The sequence below is a fragment of the Eschrichtius robustus genome, chromosome 14 (assembly GCF_028021215.1).
Source record: "Eschrichtius robustus isolate mEscRob2 chromosome 14, mEscRob2.pri, whole genome shotgun sequence".
In the NCBI taxonomy this organism is placed as follows: domain Eukaryota; kingdom Metazoa; phylum Chordata; class Mammalia; order Artiodactyla; family Eschrichtiidae; genus Eschrichtius; species Eschrichtius robustus.
Window position 1 is genome coordinate 32,906,471 of NC_090837.1, and position 22,920 is coordinate 32,929,390.

Here is a 22,920-nt window from a genome sequence, read left to right on the forward strand (position 1 = left end):
ACTTCCTTCCAGTTAGTTCTTGCCAGTAGATCCTTGCTGGCTACCACTAGGGCACGCTGCTCTTGGTACCTGGGCTTGAGAGTTAATAAATACTTGGAATCTCACCCTCACATGTTCCGTACATTTTGTTAAGCACTCCTATCCATCCATTTACCAGACTGTCCCGAAACACAGGAAAAGCCTGCAGGCCTTAGATATGACAGTCTGCCTTGTGCCACACGTTATAGTTTGAATTTAGACTCCAGTGTTACACATGAAAATGTAAGGGTATAAGTGTTACTTGGGAGCTTCCCTGGTGGCGCAGTGGTTGAGAATCCGCCTGCCAATGCAGAGGACACGGGTTCGAGCCCTGGTCTGGGAAGATCCCACATGCCGCGGAGCAACTAGGCCCATGAGCCACAATTACTGAGCCTGCGCGTCTGGAGCCTGTGCTCCGCAACAAGAGAGGCCGCGATAATGAGAGGCCCGTGCACCACGATGAAGAGTGGCCCCCACTTGCCGCAACTAGAGAAAGCCCTCGCACAGAAACGAAGACCCAACACAGGCATAAATAAATAAATAAATTAATTAATTAAAAAAAAAAAAGTTACTTGGCTATGGTTTAAAAATTTCCTTGGGATGCTCCAAGCAGTGGCCTGGGTACCACAAGTGCTGTGGGAGGCCCAACCTCTAAATGTCTGGTCACCCTTTATGTGGATGGGAACCAGACCCCTAAATGTCTCCTCTCACCTTAAAGGTCGGACTACACCCCGGTCACCCAACGAGAAGGAGGCTCAGTAAACCACACGTGGACAAAAGATAGCTTTACTGACATCCAGCCTCTCCCACTGTCCAAGTAGTCCTTGGCTGCATTCGTGCTGCAGTGGCAGAGTTGAATAGTTGCCACAGAGGTGCTATGGACCACAAAGCTGAAAATATTTACATCTGACTCTTTACAGGAAGTGTGCTGACCCCTGGCCCAGAGCAAAAAAGAAAATGTGCTTTTGCTGGTGCAGGCTGCTGCTGTGTGCCACCTCGGACAGGTCTAGAGACATCCGTCCCCGCCTCCAGATTAAGAGTGCAGACGGTTTCCTGAGGAGCCATGGCGCTTAGCACACCCGCCCCACTTCTTCCCCCAGGAGCACAGGCTGCGTCCTCCGGGCACACTGACAAACTCTTAACCCATGACTCTCCTCCCTGGACCTCAGGAAGAATGGGAGGCTCAACTAAACCTCGCCTGTGCTCTTTTCATACTCTGAGTCGGAATCTTTGTATAAAGGTCCACTTATCTAGAGAGAAAAGTGCTCTAAATTCCATTCCTGGATTTAGAAAGTTAGTTTTTAATAATCCAAATGTGCAGAAAAATACTCTAATGGCAATCTGAGAAAATAAAATTTCAATGCTTCAGTTGATTTCTCCAGAAAGCCTGTTTAAACCTGTTTAATCTTCCCTGGTACATCTAGGAAAAACCATAACTGAAAAATTCAATCGGTCACGTGATATGAGAATTCAGAGGCTTGAATTATTCTGTTGAATGAACAAAGAGCAAGATCTGGAAACAAAGACTTTAGGCCCTTAACGTGACTCTAAAGAATGTACGAAAAAACTGAAAACTGTGAATTTTTAATATCACAAGTTAAGGAAGACAATGACTCCAGAACAAAATCTATCGGCGCGAAGGTATGACCTCTGACAGACAGAACAGCAACACGATGTCACTGACCACTGGAGGATCAAGCTCCTCCTGGAAGGAATGGTTGGTTCCAAGACCCTTCTGCAATTCACAGGACCATGGCCTCATTTTCCTATTACATGCCGAAGGCCAATGAGCCAGTTTTTAAAAGTGACAATTTTTCTAGTGTTTGAAGTCAGGCAAAAACATCAAGCAAAAACCATTGCAGTTTACTTACCACGTTATGAAGGAAAAAAGATGGCTTCTGACAAAACTTGCTAGTCTATTATGAAAGTTAGTTTGTGGGGAGGTTCCAAGGAGTTGGGAGAGGAGTATTCATCATGTGCAGTGAGATATACCACAGAAAATACAGAACCAACCCGGCCGCTATCAGAAGCACGATCAGTTTTCTGTGTATCTATTTTACAGCACCTTAAGCCTAGGATTGCACAGCATACACATTCTCTTAAAGAGAAATACTGAAGTAAGAAAACAGCTGATCAGTGTTTGTTATTTAATATTTTTATTTTTCTTAACTGAAAATGAATAAAGAATATAACTAATTTCATCATTGTACAGAATTTACAATGTATAACCCCTCTCTCCCCTTTATACCCATTGTAGGAATGATCTAATAGAGCCTTGGGCAAGTAATCCAGGATAATCTCATATTGATGAATGCGTTTGGGTGTCAAATTTTGTATTCGTATTGTGAATTATATTTTCTGATGCCCTTCTTGATGACTCGTAACCTTCGTGGATCTCCCTGAACAAACTGGAAGCCAGTTTACAACCTCTCCTGATGAAAGCAAACAGAGGGTAACCTACCATCTTTTCAATGTCACTGCCCAGAAACACATGCAGTGTTTTACAATTCACAGCATGGCTTCATGTGCAATTGAGGTGGGACAAGGAAGGACAGTAGGGAAAGATGTTTAAACAGTTCCCTAAGAATAGACTGTAATTCTTTATTCTCTGCCACTCAGAACATAACCACCAGAGCCCTAAATTTAATTCTTTTCTTCCATACTGTTTCTACCCACCCCAAGTTTGCCAGTCCCCTTTGGGCATGAAAAGATAGAAAGAAGAGGAAAAACTGAACATGAAGTGAAATAGAGGTATATGTAAGAGGAGCATCCATGGTCTGAATATTTAAAATAATACTTCAAAGAAATATTGAAGGAGCAAGTTTCTTCATTTGTCCTTATTTTAAGCATAAGAACACCTTACCTACTCTCACATGCCAAGGTCTTCTATAGGCAGCCATGGTCCATACCAATTATGGACCTTATACTTTATAGCATTTTAGAGTTTCACATTTATCATGTCTCATAGGTATTCTAATTACGAAGAAATGGAACCTGCAGATGTTAAGTGACTTGCCCAAGGTCACAGGAACAAAGTAGAATAGTCTTTTGGGAAGAAATGAGGAAAGCTTTTACACCCAAATGATCAGTATAAAGGCCACACAAATCACCCAGAATAACTGAGGTGTTTCTTTCAGGATCCTCATTAAGTTCTGCTTAGTGTTTAAAATACAAATTTGAACGAGGTAATTATAAGCATTGGTCTGGAAGCAGATTTAAGGAACAAATTTAGTTTGTAAGTGGGCTGGAAACTGCTTGATCAGAGCCATTGCCAAGGGGAACTGCAATATTTGTATATCTAATGAATTAACCTAAGAACCTATAGCTGAGAGAGGAAGGAAGGGATTGGAAAAATTTATGTAGAAACAATGGAAAAACTCTATAATTGGTTTATGGAGGGAGAACCACAGAATTCTACAGAGGTCACAATTACTGCACCATCATGTTACTTCCCCTCCATTTCTTGCTTAGCCAGAACTCTAAATTAAACTAAAGAAATCTAAAGACTAAGGAGGAGGGGCATTTGACACTGTGAACCCATGCTTCTCTCTTGGACTGCGTCACTCCATAGGGAGTGCTCTGGAATGCTGTGGGAGAGCTTTTAGATTGTCGAAAGAACTAGGGGCCTTCTGGTATTTAATCGGCAGGGCCAGGAATGCTAGGAGTCCTACGATGCAGTGAACAGTCCTGCACGGAGAAAGAATCGTCCTGTGTCACACGTGACTTTCAAATACCCTGCTGGACACTGACCACAGGTGAAAGGCTTGTTTGTAATCATTGCAATCTAGAGCCCGACTCAGTTTTAGACTTAAGACAAAGGATTTTTTATGTACGGAATTTTCCAGGAACACAATTACTGTGTAAGTTGAGGGAAAACTGTGCTTTGTTTAGTTCGAATATCCACCCTTCTGGAAACTCAGGTCCTGTGCAGTAACACAGGACAAGCTCATCCGGCCCAGTCTCCACATGCAGGGTCTCCGTCCACACTGATTCTGCACGTCAGAGCGACCATTTGACTCCTTCACAGTGTTGTCTGCCTGAGCTGTGTCCCAACGTTTACATATTGAAACACTTATTATATAAAATATACTTTCCTTTTTTTTATATATTACAGTTGGGGCATTACGTTGATTTTTAAAATTATGCGCACAAGGAGAGTATATCATCTGTAAATTTCATCTTGGGATTGATAAATGGGACAATGTATCTGATATGGTTGAAAGTCAGGGCCGTAGCCATTCTTTCTTTTCTGGAAAATCTCTCATTCCCGGCTTCTGGGACAATGCTATCTCCTGGTTTTCCTGAACCCCCCTTCCTTAGTCTACTTTACTGACTCCTATTATACCCAACTCTTAAAAGCTGCAGTGTTCCGGAGTTTCATTCCCATCCCTCTATTTTTACTGATTTATCTCTCTTGCTTACTTGGACAGCTTTGGCTAACACTTACTTGCCAAATGGCTAGACCCTGAGTTTCCCACTTCTTTTGCTGAATTTCACACCACATTTTCACTTGCCCACTGTGTACCACTTGTATTTTCTACCAGTGCAGTATCGCAAATGCAGCAAGTCCAAAACAGAACGCATTATCTGCCGTGCAAAGTCTGCTCCTCCTGTATTCCTGTTTTTCTTGGTTAAGGATGATATAATTTACCAAGTCTGCCAAATCAGAAAACTGGAATCATTTTAGAATAATACATCACTTTTAGACTTCCCGAAAGTAACTGCTCACCAAATCCAAACAAACTATTTTATATCTTGAATATTTCTAAAATCTGGAGCACAAGTTTTTGCACGTTTTCGGAAATACAATAAGTAGCATTACAGTCTTAATGTTACATGTGGTTTAACTCATTTTTACTTAAGTTATATAGCCTGTAAAACTATAATTTTATACAACTTTATGCACAAAGATGTTAAATATAAGGTTATTTATGAAAATTTGGAAACAACCAGCTAAAGGAATGGTTTGGTATTTTTATTACGCATCCATACAAAAGTGATTTTGTAGCCATTAAAATTATGCTAATGGAATGTCTTTATTATAATAAGAAATGTTTTTCATAGTATTCTATGAAAAATCAGGATCTAAAATTATCTCAACCATATAAATTATGCAGGGAAAAATGACTGGAATGAATCACTAATGGTGGTTTATCCCTGGTGAAAGGATTATAGATGATCTGTATTTTCCCCTTAATGTTTTCTTCTGCTATCTTCGTGATTTTCCACCATGCATGTTTTTCCTATAAGTAATTATTTTAAGTCCTTTTCAAGTCTTGTCGATAGTGCCTGGACCATAGTTCCATCACTTATAACAGCCTTCGCATACACTTTCCTTGCTTCCTGTATCTCTTCCCTTCTGTCCATCTTCCACACTGCTTTGAGATGAATATTTTCAAAATGTAGATTTGCCCCTGGAGTTCCCTTTCTGCTGGCTCCCTACCTGTGCAAAGGTCGAGGCGCAAACACATACACATGTCATAAAAAGATGGGAGAACCTGTCTCCCAAGTCTCTTTTTTCAGCCTCATCCCCTGTAACTCCTCACCAACAAACAGACCTTCCACCTCTGCTTGAACAAGCCATGGACTGTGGCATTTTTTTGCAAGTCTGTTTTCTTCGACAAAAATGTCCTTTTTCTCTTTTGCTGCCAGGTCAAATAACACATTCGTCTTTTAAGACTCTATTCAAATGCCATTACAGCCTGAAGCTTTTGCTGACAGAGATAGAGCCTCTCACACTCTCCTCCCAAATATTGTTGTGGATACTCTCTGTTAGCACTTATCTCTTGGTATGAGAGAGAAATGGCCACAGGAGTTCCTCTTCCTGGGAAAATACTGTGTCTTAGTCACCTTTGTATTCTGAGCCCTGATACAAGGTCTGCACTCAGAAAGCATTTGATGAATGACCAAATTAATGTATGCAGCCAAAAGCTGCAGGAAGAAAATCTTCAAGCGCCTCACATACCCAGATGGCTTGGAGGAGCTGAAGCCGAGTTTCTGACAAGACAAAAGGCAGAAGTAAACAGAATGTGCCGAAAGAAGAACACTAAGTTAAGTCAAGTTAGTTAGGAGGAAATGGCAGCTGGATTAATCAGTAATTGATAACTGGTGGAGACTGTTAGAAAAGATGAATTAAGCTTTTACATTAAAACAATACCTTGTGCCTATGTATTTATAATAGAGAAGTCTTTAACACTTTGGTTAAAACTGTGTTTTTGAGCAGTAAAATAAAGCCGCCATGGGAACACCTATGGGAAGCCGAGACACCGGATTAATACTCAAGGTACCATCACTTTGTCTGCACATCCTAACTTTTAAAATCTTAAAGCCTGGGCCACATTCCACATCAACTGAATCAGAATCTAAGTGCCGGGGCCCAGATGTCAGTATTTTTTAAAAGCTCCCACTGTTGAGAATCACTCATCTACATGAAAACAGTTTTCCCCAACTGCAGATCATCTCCCAAGAAGGAAATTAAAACTTCATGATTATTTTCATTGTTAACTTTGTTCCTAAAAAGTGACAGCAAATGATATACTCAGTATCAAAGAAAGGTAAATAACAACAAAGTAGTTTAAGTGACCTTCTTCACTCAAGGGGCGCCAATTTTTACTTTAGTTGATTTTTTTTCTATTCTCAAAATACATTTTCAATATAAAATTCAAATCTGCATAAATGATCATATTGGAATACCATACTCCGATACCATATTTTGATATTTTTAGGCCAAAGGAAAAGAAACTGGGGAATAAAAAATTTTATGGTAAGAAACTGAGCTCGTATGGACACAGAAGCTCTGCCAGCTTGTGGAGGGAGGGTCGCAGTGGGACAGCAGTTGGGACCCGGAGTTGGGAAAGGAGACTGGAGAGGTAAGCTCATTCCAACTCTCCTTCCTGAGGGTTGCTTTCCTCCTTTGGGTTCTCATATCTTTACCCTCGTTGTCACCAATTCATCCTGACTTGGGTATACTTACCCCTTATTAGACTCTGGCATGGTTAGAAAAATTCCCTGAAATTTTTCTTTAAGAATCTATGACAGGATAGTTTTTCAAAATTTATTTACTAAAAACTGAAGAAAGGAGGGGAAAGAAAATGAAATGATTTAAAAAAAAAAAAGAACAGGAAATTTGTAATGCATAAGTATGTGACCAAGAGTGACTTCATAATGCAGTTTAACTGGCATAAATTGCAATGCTAGAAATCGTTATCTCGTTCACTTGATCTCAAAACGCTCTTTTGTTTAACTGACTTTTCTCTCCATTTAAAGACAAGCACCTTATTCTCAATTCTGCCCCCCTCTTAAAACTTCTTATTTCAAACACTATCTCTTAGTGTTTTTCAAAAATTTTTTAACTTCCACTCATATCAAGAAATATAATTTATATCCCCACCCAACACACACATAAATCATATATGCAACAAAAACAAATTTCATGAAAGTCTCATTATGTGTGACATGCTCTGATGTATTTTCTATTCCATTCTTTCACATGCTGATAGTGACCTACCAAACTGGTTTCATAACCCACTACTGGGTGGTGTGAGCAGCTGGAAAGCTAAGCAAAGCCTGCAGGGTCCCAGCGCAGTCTATTTAGTGCTCGTACAGACACAGAAGCTCGTTTCCACATCAGACACAATAATGCTCCTTTCCCAGTTTCTCAACTCCGCCCACTTTGGGAGAATTCTTAGAACCTGCTGGTTGGCTCATTCTGATACATAAGGACTATGACATACCGGGGGTGGGAGGTGTGTGAGAATAACAGAGTCACAGTCACGGCATCAACTCCTGTAAGTACTGACAGAAGTTAACCCAAGTTCCAGCTGCTTACAAGCTGGGGAAGCAGAGAGAAGGGAGCAGTACCTGCTGGTCTGGGGCCAGAGGAGGGGGAGTTGAGGCTCAAGAATCCGGAATGGAGAAGATATCTTTCCTCTATCACTCACTTCTAGCGCCAGGAAGAGGTAGCAAAACGGCAGGTAATGTGTGTGTTTTGAGTGACGCACCTGGTTCTCTTGAATGAACAAATGAATGAACGGTTAAATCAATATTCATAGCCCTAAGCCAATATTTCTCTTTTAAAAATTCATAATGGTATAAAAACTGTCCCCCCCATTCTGCTTGGATAATTTGGAATCTGTGTTATTTTGTGTACATGAATTATGCAGAGTCTTGAATGGGAGAGTTGCTTACAGGTGACAGAAGACGGGGGCCTAATTAGGAACTCCTATGAGAACCTTATGAAAAGGAGACTTAGATTCTTTAACAAGCACTGAAATTAATTCCAAAGGCAGCTTATGAAGTAATCAGTTGGTTTTTCCTCCATGAATTTCCTTTCAGAAAAAAATCAGCTCCTTAATGTCTTTAGAGCTCTGGGTGCCCATCAGCATTTGCTGCTCAGCAGCTGCCTCAATACCAACAACTCTGACTCCGCAGATTGCTGGCTGGTCCTGGGAGAGATGCTGCTATTTGTCAAGTGTGACATTAGGATGAAGTTTGAGGACAGGGGATTACAATCAGGTATCTTTACTCAAGACTTTCAAATGTGACTAAAATTAGAAAACACAAGGCTTTTCATAGGATTTTACAGAGGGACTTCCTCACATTCATCAAGTAAAGTAACTTGAATTTTGATACTTTGGCCTTTGTTTCCACCTCATTTTGTTCCTGTCTCTGTTACAGCGTGTACTCTTGTTGTCTTCACACTGACTATGAAGAAGTCTTCATTCTTTCACTAAATCCAGTTCAGAGCAAGGATGTGTCTGTCACCTTATTCTTCTTTGTATTCCTAACACCTAGACGGTACCTGGAGCTGAGAATGTGTCCAATACTCATTACATAAGCAAATAAGAAGAGGGTAAGAGGGATGTGAGCTTTGCTCTAGGATGGGGGGTAGTGGGAACATCGGAAGCAGGGCAGGAGGAGCCAGAGGAGTTGTAGGCCGTCCCAGGAAATGAAGGAGATGACATTCAGAGTAGCAAGCTTCAACCCAGCAGGGCTCCTGGCCACTTACTTCCTGAGAAGGAAGCTTACCTTTACAGCAAGGCTTCCCAATCCCTAAGGTGCATATAAATCACCTAGGAATCTTGTTAAAATGAAGCTTCTGACTCAGGAAGTCTGAGTCAGAACCCTAGAGTCTGATTTTCTAACAAGGCTCCCAAGGGTTCCAAATGCTGCTGGTTCAGTTTAGACACACCTCAAGTAACAAGGCAGCCTCAGGACCTGCGCTCTAAGTGTCTGTAACTCATGGGTTCAGTTGGGGTCCTGGGAATTAGTAGAGAGCAAACGCAAACAGCTTAATTGGGGAGCCTTGACTAAGATGTGAGTAGCATTAGGGGACACCAGCAAGAGAAAATTAAGGACCTTAAGACTTGCAACTGAGAGGATGAGCCATCACTAGCCCCAGACCAAAAGGTGCAAAGGGAGGGAGAGGTTACCAGAACCAAAGAACTTTGAAGCTGGAACAGGAACCATAGGACAGGGTCATGAAAAGAGCAGTGTTCTTGGGTATCTTGGATAGAGGAGCAAAGGCGCTTCCTAGGCAGGGAGAGGGAGAATAAATATACGTCTCCCTCCCTTCACAGGTTCCGATCCCCTCCCATGCCTCCCACTGGCCAGACGCAATTGGGACCTAGGGGACAAGGAGGCCTTGTTGATGAGCCCCCTAGAGCAACCCGGAGCACAGAAGAGAGTGGATTGGACAGCACAGGGAGCTAGCCAGCATAGGAACTTCAACCAATTTAGCAATTTACTATCTCCTGTGGTTAAAAGTAAATACTCTTAAAACACAAAAGAGTCTGGACTTGTCTAAGGGAGCTACAGGAAAAAAGACTGCACCAGTCTGTGTTGATTCCACAGGCAATCTTTAGGAGGAGAAGACTCTCAAGGGGCTTGTTAAGTAAGGGCAGCTTTAGAGATAAAAGAAAAACAAGCTGACTGCCTGAGGCAAGGGCAGAAAGGAAGTGCTGGGAAGCCATTAAAAGACCAGCCCAGGAAGTGAAGAATAGATTGGCCCCAGGATCTCCTAGAGAAACAGGACCAGCAGGTTGGCGCTGGGGGCAGGCAAGCGGAGAGCCTTCGCTTTGCTCTCAGAGGCACTTTCCCTAAAAATTTCCAACTCCTTTTTAAAATTTAGATGCAATATCATTGGTTGAATTCCAAGATTTGGAGAAGAAAGCAGACCCAAGGAAAGTTAGAAAGAGTAAGCATCATAAATGCTAGCTCCTAAAAAACTCCAACCAGAAGTCTGTTAGAGACATATGATTGAAATTATATGTGTATGTATATATACAAGTATTCTCACACACAGAGAGACACATACACGGTTCCTCATTAGAGCTCTAATCAAGGCTCTTAGGAAAACACTAAAAAAATGGGAAAAGCAACATACTCATATTTAGATTTTCAACATGCTAAAAACCAGCATCTTTCACACTAAAAGATAGTGTCACCTCTTCACGCCTGAGGGATGTGCCATGCTCCTGGTCAGTGCTAAGCAGAGCAGTCCTTCCCAGGTCTGCAGGGCAGCCAGAAATGGCTGGACTCCCAGTGAAGTGAGAACGCAGTCTGGACCTTGACTGATGAGTGAGATTTGGTTGCCTTTTGCCAGGATGATATGATATACTTTTTTAAAATTTTTAGTTTTATTTACTTTTTTTGGCTGCGTTGGGTCTTCATCGCTGTGCACGGGCTTTCTCCAGTTGCGGTGAGCGGGGCCTACTCTTCGTTGCGGTGCACGGGCTTCTCACTGCAGTGGCTTCTCTAGTTGCGGAACGCGGGCTCTAGGCGCGCAGGCTTCAGTAGTTGCGGCTCGCGGGCTCTAGAGCACAGGCTCAGTAGTTGTGGCACACGGACTTAGTTGCTCCACAGCATGTGGGATCCTCCCGGACCAGGGCTCGAAGCCGTGTCCCCTGCATTGGCAGGCGGATTCTTAACCACTGCGCCACCAGGAAAGCCCGATGATATGATATACTTTTGACTGATGTGTTCCTTCTTCACCACCTCCGCCCCCTTCCCTAAACCCATATTCCAAGAGATTTGGGGCGGGGGGGGGGGGGGGGGGGGGCGGCGGCTAGTTCACCACTTGCCCCTGGGGGAATTGTCAGGAGGAAAAAGAAAGAAAAGAAAACACAGTAAACAAAGATTCCAAGTTCTTGGCTCTAGTTCAAATGAGAGACAAAAATAATTTTGAAAAGAGATATGAACTGGCAGGAGAAGTTTTTTGTTTGTTGTTGTTGTTTTGTTTTGTTTTGTTTTGTTTCTTTATTTTTTAAACCACCCCACTCCAAACTGGGAAGAAGGGAAAATTTAGAGAGGAAAAAGAGCATTATAAGCAATTAGAGGCTGTGCATTCAGTGTCCCATCCCCAGAATAAAGCCCAGATGCATCAGGTGGGAGTTGGGGTCATCACAGTTTTCTCTCCAAATTTGGGGAGGCTCTGGGAGGACACCTGCTTCCTGCTTCCCTTCTTTAACCATTAGGGGAGGCAGTGGCAGAGACATCCCTTGGGACAAGGGCAAGAAGGATCGGGACAGAGGATCCTGGTGGGCTAAGGCAGATGGGGTCAGGAGTTCCCGGCCTTGCCTATGGGTGCTGATTTTAGCTGAGAGACAGAAAGAGAAGGAGATTGATTGATTCTATGTCTAACAGACACTCCTGGCTTGAGGTAAGAGTCCTGATAGCAGGGGCTGCCTAGCAGGTAGCCAGGTGGGAGCCACACCTGTGCCCACGGATCCACGTCTGCATCCCAGGAGCACTGCCCCCAACTCCACTGGGGTCAGGGGGTCAGCTCTGGGCTCCAAGAAGTCAGGGGAGGGGAGGCTGAGTCCAGAACCCAAGTCCCTGACGGCCTCTATAGAGGCACTCCTTATAGCACCAGTAGGGAGGGGAACGAGGAGGATGGAGGGGAAAGATCCTGAATATTCCTGAATCTTAACTGGAAGCAACTTACTCCAAAATTGGATGTGGTTGACTGGCTGTGGCTGTGACTAGATTAATTTTTCCTGCTATCTGTCAAAAATAGGTGATTAGAGTTAGAATACAAATTTTGTTGCCAAAATAAAGAAAACTATATTCTGTGACTGTGAAATTCACGTGCATCACAAGTGACTGATTTTTCTCAGCCTCACTGCTTAAATGTTATATATGAATATTCAGTCAAGGTCAAATTCTATCCAGAAAAAGCAGCCCCACAGTCTCACTTGTGCCAACAATGGAGAAGCAGATTCTTGTTGGCCATCTGGCCTTCACCTTAATCTCACCTGAACTCTGATTTAGAGCTGGGATGGTCTCATAGGTCCAGTCCATGCTCTATAAGTGGCGCCCTGCCTGGAAGCACCTGTCTCTCCAGGTACCTGGTCCTGCCTGAGAGGTGACATGCACAGCCAAGTCCCGCTAACACACATCTCGCGGCTGCCAGCTCCCCTGGTCATAGGCAGGGTCCGACTCTTCTGCCTACCTCTCCTTCCCAACGTCTTATGCAGCCTCGTATTCCCCCTGCAGTTTCCCAAACTATCCCAGTTCCTTTTACGTAAGCTAGGGGCTCTGGAGTTCCCTGACAGGGACATTTTGGGTTCTGTTCTATTTACTTTTGTAGTGGGATGGTTGCATTTCTGCCAGAGGGTTGTTAGAAAGACACACATTGGCCAGAGTAATTGTGAAGCAATAAAGAAACGTCAGAGGCCTGCTCGAGTCTTGACAAATGGATTTTCATCATTAACTAAACATCTTTCCTGATAAAGAGGATGATGGTTACAGTGCCATACGAGAGCAGAAAAACATTTCTCCTCTCCACAAGGACTGGCGAGCAACTGAATGTGACCTTTGCCCTGGAACCAGGGCAGACCTCGGTCATAAAATAGCTGTTTGGGGATCATGGCATACGTGTACCCTGGGAGTCATATGCTGAAACTTTGTGGAATTCTGATAAGAACAGCATGAAGAGCTCAGAATATAAACACAGTATTGATATTCAGTTTGTGAAAACCAGCTCAGTGCAATGGTACAGATTCTTGCAATCTTGTTCTATCCAAGGAAATGTGATAAATGTCTTCGATTCCTGAAAATGTCTAGTTTGCCAGCACTATTATTCATTTTCCATCATGCGAATTCTGCAACCCTGATCAGCAGCCCAAGGAGAACACTTCTGCTTACTTTGCAGAGCTTCGATGTCTATCTGAATACTGCAGTTTGGGTGAATTTCCCAGATAACACAATGTACGATCATTTTTATATGCAGTACACAGTGCACCCTTCAATAATACCTGGATCCAAACTAAATTTGATTTTTATAACGGCCTACTAAAAGGCTGGACCCTTATGTCTGCATGATTCTCTGTCATGGACGTTAAAGGAAAACGTCTACTGTAACACTCAGGCAAGCATTCTTTGAGGCCTGGACTGGAGAAGAAAGGAAACAAACATACCAGAGCTTCAGCGGATCGCCTCAGGTGTTCTGAGCCCTGCTTATGCTGCAGAGCTAGGCCAGCGCTCTGCTTACGGCTGTGAAGGGGTCATTCTGTAAGAGGAAGGGAGGGATACCCTGAAAAAGTATAGTCTTCCAAACCCATCAGAATGAACTGCTGCGACAGTCCCATGTCCCCTCATAGCAGAGAATCTGTCACTCACAGTCCCATCTAGCTAGAAGCTGGATTACATTCAGGAAAGTCAGATAAAAAGTTCCCAGATAGTACAACAGTCACAAACGTATTAAAACAGAATAAAAGATAGAAATTGACTCTAGTCGGTGTGGGTTAATACTCACTAATTATATACAGCACTCTCCTGCCCAAAGTGGGTAGAATACCTGTCGAACGTCCTCAACAATTCTATGAAAAATATTACAGGTACTATTATAATTTCTTCACAAAGGTTTAAGGAGAGCTTGCTGCGGGCCTGAGGACTCTTAGCTGGTAAGGGGAGGGTCTAAGGTTCGGACACAAGCAGTAGGACCTCACAGCCAGAACGCTTTGCTCTGTGCCTTGGGTATTTTCCCACAGGCTACTTGCAGTGTTGTTACTTCTTGCGCAGTGGTTATTGCTAAATATCTGTCTATGAGTGGATGATATGACCAATTTTTAGAGAAGTTTTGCTCATTACTGGAGGAGCACAGCACATTAGAATCAAGCATTCTCACATTTTTAGGACCTGGAAGCTGCTAGTACAGTTTCCAGGACATTTCACAAGAAACCTGGAACTCATTAAGGGATCGTCAATCATTTCATGTGGATTCCATCACTGTACTAATTTATTTTAAAACTAGAACATGCAAACTTTATTTTTAAAAGTCCTAAAGAAAAGCTGGGACATCTAACAACCAATTTATGAGTGAGTTATACATATCTCCAGACTATACCAATCCTTAGTCAATTTACAGAGAGCAAACTATGTCCCAGGTTTAGAGTCAATTCTCTGAGAGCGATACTAATATGAATCAACGGCCAATGGCTTAGCCACTGTCTAAGGAAGGATGCTTGTCATCATGTTGACCGAGGCTTGGGAAATACCTACATCTAATCTGAGTCCTTAGTGCAGCCATCAGATAGGCACACTGCTGAGGATGGTCATACCTTCAATATTGCTGTCTTTCCTGGGTTGTATCCTTCATCCTTTTTCAGTATCTCTCTACTTGCAGCATCCCCAGCCCCTCCCTGTGACCTTATCCATTGCCATGGCTATACTTACAGGCTGAGGATTCACTCATCTTTGGCCTGATGGCTCTTGAGCTCTGACCTTTCAGGATGTCAAACTGTCTTCAGTACGTCTCCTTCACCTGAAACTCATGTCCCAAACTCAGCCTCCTCCCAACTGTAATAACTCCTTTTTCCCAACCTCAGGAATGGCATCGCTACACACCCTGCCATTTTGTATTCCCCTTCTTTGCCCTCCATATTGGACAGGTCCACAAATCCGGGCGGGTCTACTTCAGACACATCTCTCAACCCACCTTTTTCGATTTTGATGCATATCCAGTGTACAAACTTATATGATATATCTAGGCTACTGCACCACCTAACTTGTCTGCCAATATCTTGTCGCCTCCCATTTTAGTACCCTTTATATACACTTGCAAGAGTTAAGTTGTTAAAACAAAAATTACATAATGCCATTCTCCTGTTAAAAATCAGTTGACGAGGCTTCCCCAATTGTTGGCAAGTTGTTCCAAAATCATTAGCTTTTATAAAAGTTTCTTTACAACCTGCCTTAGCTCACATTTCAAACTCATCTCTGTCCCCTACTCCAATCACATACACTAAAGTTTGGCCATAATGATCTAATCATGGGTTCCCTTGAATAGGCAGGCATCAATGGAGACAAGATAATACAGTGGTGGGCTTCCCTGGTGGCGCAATGGTTAAGAATCCACCTGCCAATGCAGGGGACACGGGTTCGAGCCCTGGTCTGGGAAGATCCCACATGCCGCGGAGCAGCTGGGCCCGTGAGCCACAATTACTGAGCCTGCGCGTCTGGAGCCTGTGCTCTGCAACAGGAGAGGCCGCGATAGTGAGAGGCCCGTGCACCACGATGAAGAGTGGCCCCCGCTCGCCGCAACTAGAGAAAGCCCTCGCACAGAAACGAAGACCCAACACAGCCAAAAATAAATAAATTAAAAAAAAAAAAAGTTTGAAAAAAAAAAAGATAATACAGTGGTTAAGAGAGAGGGTTTTTCATTTGGACTGATGTGAACTGAATCACAGATTTACCTCTTACTCATGTAATAACCTATGCATCCATTCTGAGACCCAATTTTCCCTCACCTCAAAAAATGGGATAACATCATATGGTTATCATCAGAATTAATTAAGAAAATGTGCTGTTACAGTCCTCCTCCTCATCCACATCTACTACTGAACGCACAGCAAATTTTCAAAGAAGAAACACTTTGAAAAATATATTATTGTTAGTTGGTTGATGACGCACTCAAGGCTTGTAGTCTTTAGTCTATAAAGAGTCTTGAAGTGATAGTTTGGGGAAAAAATTGAAACAGATTTGCAGCAATTAAGAACCATCCTGTTGGGCTTCCCTGGTGGCGCAGTGGTTGAGAATCTGCCTGCCAATGCAGGGGACACGGGTTCGAGCCCTGGTCTGGGAAGATCCCACATGCCGCGGAGCAGCTGGGCCCGTGAGCCACAACTACTGAGCCTGCACGTCTGGAGCCTGTGCTCCGCAACAAGAGAGGCCGCGATAGTGAGAGGCCCGCGCACCGCGATGAAGAGTGGCCCCCGCTTGCCACAACTAGAGAAAGCCCTCGCACAGAAACGAAGACCCAACACAGCCATAAATAAATAAATAAAAATAAATATTAAAAAAAAAAAAAAAAAGAACCATCCTGTCGAGACTCTTAGAATACTTTTCTACACCACTGACTTAGTAATTCACTGAGTATAGAATTTCCATAGAATATGCTGTATATTATTATTTTATTTACTATGTGTTATATCTCCAAATAAACCTGAGTACAGAAAGTTCATCTTATAATTCTTAGCATCTCAACACTACCTAGCCCAAAACAAGATTCTTGGTAGTCCTTCAATAAATACCGAGGTCAGAGTGAGTTATCAGGCTAAAGACTGCTGCTCCCCACGATACCAAAAGTTATCAATAAATGCATGAGTTTCTGAGGTTGCTCGACCGTGATTTTTTTTCCCAAGGGAATAAAAGGAAAAGAATGTTTTACAGTGTCTTTTGTCACACTATATAGAGCAAAATGCAAATTGGCATGAGCCCACGGCACACACATTACAATTAGGCTTTGAGTAATTAAGTATTTTAATTACTATGTTGATAAACAGTTCATAACATGGAAGCTATATTTCCCCAGGTTACCTGCACTACTTGATACCAGTAAACATGCACGGTGCTTATAAAAATGTTGGCTAATATTTGACCGCAAGTGGGAAAAAATCTGAGTCTGCCTCTAGTTGGAGACCATCTCACAATGCCTCTTTGGGAAAATGTTGTTCCTTGACAATATTCTGTCTCCATAAATTCATAACTATTTCCTCTGACATCCATGTTTTGAAAATTTTTTAAAAATCATGTCCCTAAGTTATTCTGAGCTTCTTCAGTAAAATTCGCATTCACTGAGTATCTATGCAGATAGGTAACAATTATTAGCAGTTACTGTGGCCAGACACCACTCTAAGTGCTTTAAACTGTACTAACGATTTCAGTCCTCATGATGGCCCTATAAGGTAGGTACTACTGCCTTCATTTCACAGATGTGACAACCAAGGTTTAGGGAGAAAAATTCACGTGCCTGTGATTATACCATTACTAACACGTTCAGCCTGGACAGCACACAGACCGTCCATTCCCAGAGCCTCTGCTCTCCACCACCATGCCATACTGCTTACAGAAAGTGGAATTCAATAAGAGCTTAGACAACGTTTTGGGAACTCAAAGGAAGGAGAAATTACTTCCTATTAAAGTTCAGGAAAGACCTCAAGGAGAGGATGTGCAGGATTCTGACTGGCAGAGATGGTGGAGACGTCCATTCTAGGCCCTGAGTGAACAAAGTCACGCAGCCAGGGAGGTGCAGGGAACGGGGGGGGGGGGGGAGATGGACAAGGAGGCCAGTTTGGCTAACGGTGCAACAGAAAGCATAGCTGGAAAGACCCTTCAGATACCACAGAAAGACGCTTTGGGGCTTTAACCACTAGGCTATGAAAATCCTCTCAAGTTTTCCTCAACAAGGCAACATGAGTAGAGACATTCTTTGGGAAGATTTATTAGAATTCTTTAAAAGCTGAGAAATTTTTTTCTCAGAAGATCATTTTCCTTACTTCTCTAATAGGCTGTTTTGGATAAGAATCCAAAAATCAAGAAATTCTCCATTGGGAGGAGCGATGGACTGATGCTAACAAGACGAAACTTAATAGGAATGAGAATGAAGCTCTGAAACTTCAGCTGCACATGTTCAGGGTGATTGCTTCCTGGCACGAGTACAGTTCATGTGAAAAAGACAGAGATTCTGGCCAAATGCAAGGTCAGTACAAGCCAGCAGCATTACATGGATCCCAAGAAAAGTACGTAATTGGATCTTGAGTGGCATGGAAGTATAGAAGTATTATCATACAAAAAGGGGAGATGATTATCCTAGATGCAGCAGAACTGGAATTCTGCTCTGGGCACCACATTGGAGAAGGATGTTGATGGCCAGGAATGAATTCAGAGCAGGATGGATGAAGAGAGACTGTCAAGAAGCTGCATCACATGTGAAAATGCTGGAAGCACTGGAGAAATTCAGAAGGCTCCAAGGACGCATGATCACTGCCTTCAGACATTCCAGGAACTGTCTGGGGAGAACAATCTGTGTAGATGCATGATACAAAAACCGAACCAATGGGAGGATGATATAACCAATGCATCAACTAATAGCAAAGGCCAGCTCCGTATGAGCGATGGGGGAGGAGGAATGTTCCTGAGGTAAAAGAAGCAATCAGTATCCAATGGAGGCCTACAGGGTAGCCAAAGAGACAAGATAATACTTCTAAAAAGAACACCTGCCTTGCTGAGTTTGGGAGTATAGAAATATTAAAGGAAAGATATTGATAGCCTAGTCTTTAGAAATTTGGAAATGTCCATGTGAGGGGAGTGGTGAGACAACAGTGCTTTAAGGAGAAGTGGGGTGAGGAATTTGAGCTGGACTTTGACAAATGAATCCCTTTACAAATCCAAAGGGCTCAAGTAAGCACCAAAAAGCCAAATCTTCAGTAAACAGAATTGTAAACAGATTACTACTGAAAATGCTCAGTGAGTCCTCTTAGGGCTTGAGAACATACAGTAATTCTTTGTAATACATTCCTTCTTAAATGTTTGCAATTCGTAAGAAGTAATGTGATTCCTTTCCCTTCTTCTCTCACAACAGCGCCCCCTAAACACACACACACACAAACAGGCTCGCACACATACAAGCAATAAAATTTACATATTACTGGGGAAGAGGGATAGATACTATCTCTTCCTTCAAGAGAGTCAGTCAGAAAGGACATAAAAATGGTCAGAGTAGAGAACCTGGGAGCCCCAGCAACGAGGAGAAGAGGCCTGCCTGCGTTGTTCAAAGTCCTGCAGCTACTTCCAGCAAAACCTCAGAATTCTTCTACGACCTCCAGACTGAAAAACACAGACAGGTAACAAACTGTGCCACTCACTCAGCACTGTGTGGGAGGGAGTGCCCAGGCCTCTCAGGCAAACAACGTTTGGTTCACATTCCCACCCTGCCACGCACCGGTTGTACAAACTTGGGGAAGATGCCTGGCCTCCTCGTGCCTCAGTTTCCATATCTGTAAACTGGGGATAACCACCTCTGCATGGAGTCTTCGTGAAGATGAATGGAACGGTATTTGTAAAATGCCTGCACACACTCTAATTCCACTCCTACCATGATCACCAAAACCTACGGATTTGTAGCGGTAGATGTTTTGATAGTTCAGGCACTTCCGATGCTTTGGAAATTACACTACTTCTCGAAAACGTTCGAGATGGGTTTGTCTCATGCTGATGTCTGATTTCTTCTATTTCACAGATTAGAAAGCAGTTCTGGAAGGGACTGTAACTTCTTATTGGTAAGGGATCTCCACAGACGTGCCTGATTCAAGAGGAGACTGTGCCTTAGGGTTTTTGTTTTGTCAGAAGGAGGAGGAGGAGGAAGAACGGAAGCAGAAGCAGCAGCAGCAGAAACCAGAGACGAATCAAGTGATACATCCTGTAACATTTTAACTGAACTATACTAAACATTCATACCTACTGAATAATTGGAGGTTGTCAAAAGAATGAAAGACCATTGATGTATGCTATGCTATTATATAAAAAGAATCTTTTGAAGTACATGTAGGCTCTGCTAGGCTCTGCTGGCCTCCATGATAATTATATCGCTATAATACAAAGCACTCTGTCTGGACTATTCGAACTGCTCCTGTGGATGCCCGACACCAGCACTGAAGGTGCCTGGTCAACCACCAGGCTCCCCAAACTGCCTCAGCAGGCGGCACTGACATGTGGTTCCTGTCTCCTTATCTCCAGGACTCCTTTTGAAGTTTATGGAAGCACTGTTTGGAATTAGCACTGCAACTCATGGAACAGGGAGAAAAACAGGGTGAAAACATCTATATTATCACCTACTTATTCCAGAAGTTCCAGATACTCAAATACCACTTCAGTACACAAATAACTGAAATACTGTGCCTTCCGTCTTTTGAAGCAAAATAATGGACGTTTCACGTCCCAACTAGTGATTTTTGTGAAGTACCAAGCTGGATTCTTGGAAAGTCTAAAACAGAGATCTGCATTTTTAGCAGGAGATATCCTTTACATATCTGGCCCCAATTTTACTACGTATTTTCATAAGAGAAAGAAAAAAGTTGAAGTCTTCATGTTCGTTTGCTTAACTACATCTAACAAACAGAAAGTGAGTAACACAGACCTTCATAGCTAACAGAGACAAGACCTGTTTACTCTGCTCACTTACAAACCCTGAGTTTGTTTGGGACCTGAGCTCTGTAAGCCTATCATTTATTCATCACTCAAGTTGCCTAGCAATGAATGTCCATCTCATCAGCGCTCACATTGTCCAAATACTCCTCTCAATAGCTTTTTCCCCTTAAATAATCCACAGGCTTCTCTATCACTATGAAACAATTCCCTTTTTCTCAAAGCCTCCTTCCTTCTGTTTAGACAAGCACTTGGGGGCAATTGTTGGTGCAATCTTCTCTCTGTCAGTGGTCTTACTGCCAGGTCGCACACCGCCTTCAGAGAGAGCTGAAAGGCTTTTGCACTCTGTCTCCCAAGACAGCAGTAAATTGCTTCCCCCCGTCTTTCATGTAACAATACTGCACATCTTGGCTAAGCTGCCTTCAGTCTCGGCTTTTGGAAAATTTCCAGGCAGGGTCTGTGTTTACGTCAGCAAGACTGATTCAAAACACCATCTCTGGGGTTTTAAACAGGCTTTGAAACACAGTCCTGCACTCAACTGGGGTCAGTAGGAGGCCTTCCAGTAAATCTGTTATTTCACTTTATCATTCTACTTATTGCAGAGGGGCACTGATTTCCTTTTTAGCTCATCTTATAAGCTATTTTGTTATTTTTCATAAAATTTCTGCCAGAACCTTGGCTATTAGAGCCTTGCATTATTATGCCCACTGTCTTCAGAATTCCTCATCTGCAGAGATTCTGCTTGTTTGGGTAAGCTAAGTGTTGTTGTTCTGTTTTCCATCTGGTTTTTTTTTTTTTTAACTTTAGGATCATAAAAATAAAGTCCTTCAGAGTCATATCTTGTTAAATTTGCCTTTGATTAGCACAGCTGCTCTTCAATTAATCCCTGGGCTTAGAGTTTAACAAGGGCCTTACAAAACTTGTAAAAGATGGGACATGTACAGAGGGGGCAGGGCAGGGGGTTTGTGATTATATGCAGAACTACAGGGGCTATCACAATGAAACTGTAGAATGTGAAACTGAAAACAATTTCTAAATATGCAAATTCCTTATTACTTGCAAGATTTAAAGTTAAAGGCTTCTTATTTAGCAGTTAAGTGTGAAATTATTTTCACAAACAAACGAGTACATCAAGCTATTGCCACAATCCTAGACATCATGCCAGACATGTATCCCCTATCATGAACCTTGGTTTTGCTTACCACCCCCTGAAATCTGTGATAAAACTAAAAAAAAAAAAAAAAAATTCCCCACACTATACCCAAAAAAATAATATTGCATTTGGGTAGGCTTTCTTACCACACTCTAATCTAAAAAGAAGGCTCATTCAGGCCAAAGTAGACTTTACCTTTGATTACAAAATACACTAGTAAAACAATTTAAAAACAACAAAGAAACTGTAAACACACTTGCAAAATATAAAAATGATGCTACTATATAACTAAAAAAAAAAAAACCAGAACACAGTAAAGCAAATGATTCTAATCCAGTTTAAAGGAAATGAATTTCAAGTAAGCAACAAAACCAGCCTTCCTGATACTTGCACTTCCCTCTAAAAGACGACACAAAGGACAAGAAAAGGAATAAAAAGAAAATAAAAGACCAGCAAGGACCCTTGACAAAGTGGCTGTATGGATACCAGTGCTCTGACAATTAAACATGAAACAAGGTGAACAGATATTATGGAAGTCTTTCTGGGAAGAGCATGCACTTGTGTTTCCGGAAGTAGACCCTCTGCTTGCGATTAATCAGAGGAATTTTTGGCTTCGAGTGTACACTCTATAACTCAGGCACCAATGTCTCGAAGAAGGTGCATAAGAGAGGAGCAGGCAGAGGCCAGGAAAAGATCAGAAGAAATGGACAGAGGCAGATCACACAAATCCCCAGGCCAAATGAGGGCAGGCACATGTTGAGAATGCCTTCCTCACCCACATGTCTTCTCTTGGACCAGGGCAAGGAACACAGCCATTTCTGGTTGGTGCCCTTTGTCCCAGCACTGAAAACAAGAGGAAAGGCTGGTAGCCCCACCAAAGAAATATTTTAATTCCATTAAAGAGTGGAAGAGCTTGCTTGAGTAATGGAGTCTACCTCAGCTGATGTTTCTAAAATCAGACAATCATCTGGAAAGATTAGATGAGATAGTTGAAAGGCTCCTGCGCAAAAACGGGAACTGGAATCAAAAGATCTCTAAGCCATTCCTTTTTATGCATCTATTAAGATCCCATTTTAACTAGTCTTCCCAAATTAGTAAAAAGGCTTATCTACTTGCCTTCTATATTTGAGCTTTAGAAACTTATATTCACACCACAACAAAACTTTTGAAAGGTTAAAAAGTAACAGTTTACTGTCACTTAACATTATGTACCAATAACCTACTAATAAAACTGTGAGCCCCACCCATGCATTCACCTAAAAATGGATTTAAAACAAACAAAAAAAGCTATAGCAATGCTTTGCTTTCTCCTTTCCTCTTTTAAG

The 22,920-nt window shown here is 42.4% G+C and overlaps 1 protein-coding gene across 10 annotated transcripts in view; it reads right to left on the minus strand.

The window, feature by feature from the left end:
* ARHGAP28 (Rho GTPase activating protein 28) overlaps positions 1–22,920 on the minus strand; it is a 155,040-nt gene that overhangs the window by 87,751 nt on the left and 44,369 nt on the right. For 2 of the 10 annotated variants that reach the window (XM_068563186.1, XM_068563185.1), the window contains exon 2: positions 13,437–13,528. The exons of 7 other annotated variants lie outside the window; for them this stretch is intronic. The gene's annotated coding sequence lies outside the window, so the exon portion shown is untranslated. Of the gene's footprint in view, positions 1–7,878; positions 7,932–13,436; positions 13,529–22,920 lie in introns of those variants that run through there. One more of the 10 variants, XM_068563188.1, reaches the window with a different exon arrangement.